This window comes from Piliocolobus tephrosceles, chromosome 6, assembly GCF_002776525.5.
Source record: "Piliocolobus tephrosceles isolate RC106 chromosome 6, ASM277652v3, whole genome shotgun sequence".
NCBI classification, from domain to species: Eukaryota; Metazoa; Chordata; class Mammalia; order Primates; family Cercopithecidae; genus Piliocolobus; species Piliocolobus tephrosceles.
This window is the reverse complement of record NC_045439.1, coordinates 57,318,101-57,326,424: the sequence shown is the minus strand read 5'-3', so window position 1 is coordinate 57,326,424 and position 8,324 is coordinate 57,318,101. Positions and strand designations below refer to the sequence as shown.

The 8,324-nt window shown below is 49.5% G+C and overlaps 1 long non-coding RNA gene and 1 pseudogene across 2 annotated transcripts; both read right to left on the bottom strand.

Moving 5' to 3' along the window:
* Positions 1-1,171: 1,171 nt before the first annotated feature.
* Positions 1,172-1,721, bottom strand: LOC111549527. The gene is made up of 2 exons (XR_002733763.3): positions 1,540-1,721; positions 1,172-1,444 (listed from the first exon to the last, which is right to left on the bottom strand). It is a non-coding gene; the product is annotated as an uncharacterized LOC111549527 (long non-coding RNA).
* Positions 1,722-2,442: 721 nt separating this feature from the next.
* Positions 2,443-4,922, bottom strand: LOC111549524 (annotated as a pseudogene). Its single transcript, XR_002733760.3, has one exon. The product of XR_002733760.3 is annotated as an uncharacterized LOC111549524 (transcript).
* Between the last annotated feature and the right edge of the window lie 3,402 nt (positions 4,923-8,324).

Here is an 8,324-nt window from a genome sequence, read left to right as displayed (position 1 = left end):
CCCTTCACTAAATTGGTAGTTGTCATCACACTTAATCACTGCCTTGCCAGCATATCATTCCCTTCTGGAAAACCCATCAGCAGCAGCTGGCAGGAACTCGCACCGTTCTTAAATTTATCTGTTAATAGATGGTTTGACTGCAACTTTTCTTAACTTTTAAGCAGTAGCAATTCAACACTGAAAAGGAATGTGATGTTTATTGCTGTTTTCCGCCAGGAACAAAGAAATCTGGTAGGACACACACAGGTACAGCATAGAGCTGCTTTCGGAGTTATGCATCATGATTTTTTAAGTTGGAGTGTGTTTGGATGAGGAGGGACAAGAAAGCTCCTTCTGCAGGGGAGGTGGTCCCCACTGCAGCTTCATCTGTCCCTAGGCCACCTCCCTGCAGCCGCCCCAGGCGGTTGTGCTCGGCGTCGTGTCCTGGCTGCTTTCCTCTGAGTCACAGGCCTCACCACAGCACTTCTTCCTCCACCTCCTTCAGGTCTGGCCAGCCAGGAAGTCACAACCACAGATAAGAGGTTCTGTGCTGAGCATCTTCATTAGCCCCCAAGTGAGGCCAGAGGCAGATGGTGATGGGTCTGAGGCTTGGGGCCACTTCACAGGACAATCATCTTTATACTTTTCATTTTGGTTTTAGAACTCTGTGGGATTTCTTTATCTCAAATGCCCTTCTCAGTCTACAGACCTCCTGAAGGCTCATCTGGTTTGCTAGGTATTAGTCTGCTCAATACAGATGACAAGATAGTGGGCGAAACAAGAGGTCTGGTAACGTAAGTTCCTGATGACATGAGATGTACACAGTGTATGTGCAATTTCTCAACACATGTTTGACCTAAACACTTGCAAATACACCATTCTGAGCTGAGAGAGTGACTTTCTTTGTTTTTGTTTTTTTTTAAGCAATGACATTAATCCAACAATCATTGGAGAATGCCTACTATTTTCCAGGTATTCTCACAAGACCACAAGATTCAATGTGAGAGATCCCCTGCCCTCTAGAGTTTTACAGGTTAATGGAAAGGGGTTTTTACCAAGAAGCGCAAATCCAAATTACTCTTGCTTCTTATGTCAGCAACCTCACACTCAGGAGTAAGCAGCAGCCAAGGGGCACACAGAGCCACAGGCTAAACACGGTCCACAGCTTCCCGTAATCAAAGGGCTTCAAAGATTTGGAAGACACTTTTCTTTTTATTTTTAAAGCAACCACACACCTATTCTGGAATAGTGTACAAAAATCACATAGACCATCCTGACTCCTAACTGAATCCCCTCGTCCACCATCAGAGAACACAAGGGCACTTTTTGGCATGACGGAGAGAAGGGAGGGGGCAGGGGTGGCCAGAGAGGCGGCTGGAGTGGAGGCACCAAGGAAATGTAAACTGCAGGATGCATCCTGAGGCAGTCAGGGTTCAGGGCATTCTTGTGGGTGGTCACTCGGGCCCTAGATTAAAGGCAGAAACACAGAAATGCCTTGGGGGATGTTGTAAACTTCAGCAGCTCTATCTGTTGTTTCAGAAATGAGGGAGAAACATTCACCAGAAGCTTCAGACTGGGAAGAGACAGTCTTTGAAGCAACCCAGGGGCTTCTTAGCTGCAGCGGTGTCTGCTTTGAAGTTCAGTCCACTCTCCCCAGGAAGCCGGGAGGCTCTCAAGCGCTTGCAGCAGAGAAGTTTCATAAAACAGAAAGAGCAGAGAGAGGCACGCTGCGCCCTCCAGCATGGCTGCCTGGCAGGAAGTTTTGCTGAGTAACTTTGGTTTTAGTTGGAAACCTTCTGTCATGTTCCTGTCGGGGCAGGGTGGGGAGTGTGGGCTGCACTGTGGCCGGTGGGTTAGATTTCCTCCTTCCATGCGGTGGACAGGGATGCAGGGTGGCGGCATGAAGCCATGGACAAGTGGAGAACTGACCTTGAGAAGATGGAGAGGTCACCACAGAGGGTTTCCAACTCACGAAAGCATTTGTGCTATGGGGGGGACAAGGGACGCTGGCCTATAGAACAGGCCACCGGAGATTCCAGAGCAGAGCCCTGCCCAGGCCTCCAGACTTGTGGCTTTAATTATCCAGTTAGTCATAGATTTACTGTCATCCAAGTTTAAGAAGCTTGACTGTGACCCATGTGCAAAAAAAGATTGTTCAGGCTTTTTTTTTTCTTCTTCTTCTTAAAGCCACTCTGGGCTGCTCAGCAGGCTGAGGCAGGATCCTCAGGGCCCGCCAGCCCTGGAGAAGTGGGGACTGCCTACTTGCACTTTTTTTTTCTTTCTTAGGCACTTTTATCTTGAACACAGAGCCTCAGGCATTGCCCAGTCTGGTTAGTCTGGAAAAACTTAAGAGCCAACAGTTTATTTCTGCTCAGAGGGCAGTTTCACTAGCACAGAGCACGTGGTGAGCAGAGTACAAATGACAAGGCTGGGGGTGCAGGTGAGGTGCTTCGACCCTGATGGGCGCTGGGCTGCTCACTCAGTTTTACACAGGAAGTGGTAGGGCCCTGTCTCCCCTGGCCCCTGCCCATGCCCCAGGAGAAAGGGGTATGTTTGGGTGGTACCCTCCTGCATGGGCAGGGGCGGGTGATTGTATCGTCGGCCGTGGAGCTCAGTGTGCACAGCTTGGGCTTCCATTTGGAGGAATCTGATCCTTGGACTTGAACACTCTGCTCTTTGTGTTTTGCACAACAGGAGAGTCCTGCTCCTCGCTTAGCTCAGCACAGCGAGTCCCCTGGTTTCAGCTTCCCTCCTGAGCACCTGATGGTTGTTGGTTTACTGTGACTCACTGCCATTGTATCTGCCTGGGCTTATGTTTCCAGCATCTCACCAGAGCTGCTGTGACCCATCTCCTGGGCAAAGCCTTCCACACAGAGGCTGCCAGGCCAGCAGGAGAGGAGACCCAATTCATCCATCAGCATTTGAGTAATTCCATCCACACATACTTCTCTTCCAAATACCTGGGCTATTTTCCTTTCCCTGAGCCATGCAAGCCCAAGGCGCCAGCAGGGCTGCGTGCTCTCAGGAGCAGGACACGTCACATCACCTTGAGTGCGCCAGGGGCCCTGCCACAATGATTTCTTTGTGAGGTCATCTTTGCAGCGGTTTCCTGAAGCTCTGGACTCCGTCCTGGTATCTTCACACATTCTAGGTGTTTCAATTCAGTAAAACCATAAGGGCCTTTTGACTGCTCACTCCTGCACTTCACACTGGGGAGGACACAGAAGTCCCCAGAGAGTGCCCTGGACGACAGAATGTAGTTCAGAGGTATCTAAGGTAGGTTGCACCCAAAAGGGGTCCTACAAAGAAAGAATTCCGGGGCCAATTAAATTTGGGGATCTGCATAGTCCATCTCTCTCTTGATGATTCAAAACATATATTTATACATATTAAAGGTTCTGAGAAGTCCTGTAAGGAAATCCTGCTCCACTTTTTAACCCACCATTTCCCAAACTCAGCACGATAGTGATATTAGCATGCTACTCTTTTCATATAACACCTACTTATATCTTAAGGAACTAATTGATGTCTTTTGAGATGTATTTTAGGAAATGATCTAACAGTGGTTTTCAACCTAAGGAAACACCTCATTAGAGAGTGCTTGGGCATAGGAGGTGGCATTTTGGGTTGTCACAAAGATGGGGAGGTGCTACTTGCATTTCATACATAGGGGTTGTGAGGGCGGGGGCGGCTAGTGGTTACAGTAATGATGCAATGCAGCCCCGTCCCAAGCCGGAGGCGGGGCACTGTCCTGCCCTAAATGCCCACAACTCTCCCCACGCCACTCTCCCACCCCACTGAGAAGCAGTGGTTGGGCCCACGCTCAGCATTGTGTTCCAGGCCCTCTCTGCGGGTTCAAACGCCTCTTGATGTCCTTTTGGTCTCTGCCTCCTTGCTTCCTCTAGTTGGGATGCCTGCACGCTGGACAGAGTTAGGTCTTTTGTGGCTCTGGTCCCAGTAGGAGATGACAGACACAACCAGAGGGCAGGGTTCCATGGTTCCACGGTTCCATCTACTCTGGAGGTGAAAAAGGAGTGTGTGAAGTGGTCCCTGGGAATAAAGAGAAAGCGCTCATCTTTCTGAAAAACTTTTCACCTCTCAGGGAAAGGGAACCTGAGACAAGCCAAAGAGAAAACTCCGGGTGCTCAGCCAACTCCTTGAGAAGGAAAGTGAGGATGGAGGCTGAAGCCCCTTCCATCCTTCCTGGTAACGCAGCGGAGACGCCAACATCCACGATCTGCAACTCAAAGTCAAGGGATTCCGTGTCCCTGCTTGTGTCAACACAGAAAACGCCCATGGCAACGGGCAAGTGCGGCCTGAAACGGCAGAGTGTGTGTTTCACAAAACGGGTGGCTCACGGCTGCAGCAGCCCGGGGAGGTGCTGGCCCTGCCTTCCAGGGGCTGGTCCTCAGGGGTGGGTGCAGCTTCGCGGGGCTGGCTCGGCGTCGCGCCGCGGCGGTTTGGGCGGGGGAGCAGCTCTGCAGGGAGGCGCCGCGGGGCGGGCCGCGGAGATAGCGGCAGGGCGGGGCCCCCGGGGGCGCGGGGACGCCCTGCGGCCGGATATCAGCCGCCACGCCCGCGTGGGCGGAGAAAAGAGCAATTTGACTTTGGACTGAGAGGAGGGATGCGGGGAGGGAATCCACCACCTGCCCTCCGGCGACTCCAGTCCTGCGCGCAGCAGAGGCACCGCCGCCCGTGAACACCCCGGAGCCCGGTACGCGCCGAGCCCCGCAGCAGTTCTCCGCACCTCCGGTACAGGTCTCTGCAGCAGTCAGAAGGCTCCTCTCCCAACCCAGGAACGTCTGCAATAAATTGCTTCCATGTGCTGGCTTCCCGCTTCCTCTTTGTCTCTCAGGGTTAATGTGGGAAAAGGGAAGTGGCATATATATATATTTTTTTATTTTGAAAATGACCTTTAGGGCAAAGTCCTGCCAAGTGTGTAGTTCAATAGCTCATTTTATAGATGAGGACACCAAGCTCCAGTGAAATCAGATTCCAAGTCACCTGCTGGTGCGCCGCCAAACCAGGTGGAGAACCCTGGTGCCTCCGCTCCTTGGGCATTTTGACTCCAGCATTCATGTCTGTTTTCCCTTCTTTAATACCCACTACAGCAAAATTTTTGTTGCTGTTTCCCTCTGTTAAGAATTATTAAAAATAGGACGAGGGGAAGCAAAAAGTTCTTTCAATATTAAATTAAAGCAATGTCTGACAAGCCCATTTGAGAGTCATTTGGCTATCTAGGGGAAGATAACTTTGACTTACTTTTTACTATAGAGTCCAAACATTCTTAACTCTTAGTTAGGCCAGGAGCCCCGGCTCAGGCCTGTAACCCTAGTACTCTGGGAGGCCAAGACGGAAGGATTGCTTAAGGCCAGGAGTTCAAGACTGATGTGAGCAACATAGCAAGATTCCCATATCGATTTTAAAAAATAAACAAAATAAAATAACATGAGACAGTACTGTGTAGAAACTGTTAAAATGTAAGTGCTGTCTGGGTATGGTAGCTCACACCTGTAATCCCAGCACTTTGGGAGGCTGAGGTGGGCTTGAGCTCAAGAGTTTGAGACCTGCCTGGGCAACATGGTGGTGTGTGCCTGTAGTCCCAGCTACTCTGGAGGCTGAGGTGGGAGGATGGCTTGAGCCTAGGCAGTGGAGGTTGCAGTAAACCAAGATCATGCTACTGCACTCCAGCCTGGGGGACAGAGCCAGATACTGTCTCAGAAAAAAAAAAAAGTAACTGTTTTTCTGTTCTGCAGAGATGCAAATGATTCCTATCTGGTCAGATCAAGGACCCCAAAAGTTACAGTTTTGCTGCCCTGTAGCATGCACGTTAACCAGTTTTGTATCTAACTTTGTGATCTTACATCAGCATTCCTTTTCGTTCTCTGAGTTCACAAAATCTTTATTCTCGTAATCTCTTCGAACCAGTGTTGCCACCTTGCAAAGTCCCTTATTAATGAGTTACCTACCTCACTGATACATATTCACCACATCTTGTCAAGGCTTCATATTCCTCTCCCTGTATTCTCCCACAAATACACACTATCAGCTTTCAGTGCACACCAAGTGCCCATTGTTGATTCTCTGTCCCAAGTGGCTCCTCTGGAGCATATGCATGACATCAGGGGGACATAGGGCTTTTAATTGTCAAAAGTGTACAAACTCAGCACATTATTCCAAATAATCTCTGCCCCTGACCCCTCATACTTTGATCATGCTGTATCTGTGATCTGGGGCTGGGGACTCTGGCCCTCAAGATGCCTACAATGCTCTTGGTCCCTGCTAAGAGCCTCTACCCACACACGGGCTCATGCGCATAACCCTAGAACTCTGCACACGGCTGGATGACCTGTGGCACGCACCTGATCCAGGCAGCAGCCCACTTCCCTGTTGGTCAGCCAGTGAAGGAAGGCTCAGCCCCACAAGGCCAGTGAGATTCTCTGTCTTGGCTTAGATTGCTTAGAGTGAAGACTTGGTAGTAAAGGAGAAGGAGATAAAGCAGGCACTTGAGGCCCCGAAGCAGCAGACACTTAAATAAGCAGCAGGAAGAAGATCCCGGCAGAGACAGAACACCTGAGTTTTCCACATGGCCCACGGAGCTTGTAGGCACAGAGGGATGGGCCCCGCTGCTAAGTGGCAAGAAGACGAAATGTCTGTGTTGTAGAACTGTGTGTGATCTTGGAAGGCCTCTCGGTTCCTGAACGGCATCTTGGGTTCTGTCAGGCTCCACACAGGTTCTATTGCTCCTCTTCCTCCAACAGGCCAAGGTGTGTGGCTTTTCCAGGGTTGCCATCCAACCTGTCACTTGGTCTGTGGCTCCTAGTTTCTTCTCCACATGTGGCTGTAAAAGAAACTCCACAATCCCGGAGGGAACTCAGTGGGCCCCTTCTTCCAATCCAAAAACCTCGATTCACTCTTTTACTTTTTCTACCAACTTAATACGTTAAAGAATAATAATAATAAAAAAAATTGTTACCTTTGTTCAGCCAACTCTCTCCAGGCTCATCAATGATTTTCTAGGAGAGAATAAGTTTCCTTGATTAGGCCTGTCCTTCCTCTCTGTCTCTCTCCATTCATGTTTGAGCATTCATTCATTCTCTCCACAAGCACATCATGGATTCTAAAGTGAAGAAGCCAATATTCGCACTTTGAAGATTCTCAGTCTCGCATGTGCAGTGTTACAAGAGTGGGATTGGTGCAGCAGTGAAATGGGAGGCGGGTCCCGAGATTTGGGCACCAGAACCTTGAGTGACAAGGTGGGGGTGGGGAGAGGAGCTTTTCCTCCTGGCTTTCCCCCAAAACACTGACTTTCATGCCTCTGGCCTGGAACCACAGGTGACCAAAGCCATATGTTCAACTTGCATTAATTAAATGGTGGCCTCAGCAACATTTCTGGTGCTGCTTCTGTTGCTTTGGCATTACAATGTCTTCAATATTTGTTACTGTGTGTCATTTGTCATGTTTAACCCAGCGGCTCAGGTTTTATTTGTCTGTAAAACTTAAATGTTGAGAGACTTCTGTTCTTGATTTTTTAAAAAATAAAAATTATTTTTGGTTTATTCCATGAGAACATATCTTCTATAGGTTGAACCTCCAATGGTCTTCCTCCTTGATTTTTCTGGGAGATGACTGTAATTTTTTTTTTTTTTTTTTTTTGAGACAGAGTTTCGTTCTTGTTGCCCAGGCTGCTGGAGTGCAATGGTGAGATCTCGGCTCACCACAACCTCTGCCTCCCGGGTTCGATTCTCCTGCTTTAGCCTACCCGGTAGCTGGGATTACAGATATGTGCCACCATGCCTGGCTAATTTTGTATTTTTAGTAGAGACAGGATTTCTCCATGTTGGTCAAGCTGGTCTTGAACTCCCAGCCTCAGGTGATCCGCCCACCTCAGCCTCCCAAAGTGCTGAGATTACAGGCGTGGGCCACCGTGCCCGGTGTAGTCTTAACTGCTTTTAGGAAATGGTGTAAGAAAAGGCTGTGCTATAAACTCAAAATCCTACTAATACCCAGTTCTCAGCCCCAAACGGAAGATTACATTTCCAGTCTAGTTTCTAATCGCAAGTATCCAGGCACCCAGGATGGCGGGAGAAGGGAAAAGGTGGTGCCTTAAATGAGGGGAAGGACATCTCAGGCTTGGCCAGTTCTTACTCTTCCCAGGGGCCACCCTCAAGCCCCATCCTGAGCAGGTAAGTGAGGCAGGCAGGCAGTCTGGGAACATGTGTGGGAGGGAATGCAATGGTATTCTCCAGGCTGGGAAGACGCAACGGTGCTGCAGCCCTGGCCTGTGTTTTTCTTTCCCACAAAGACCAACACCGGTGCTGCTGACATCATGACAGGTTTGATCA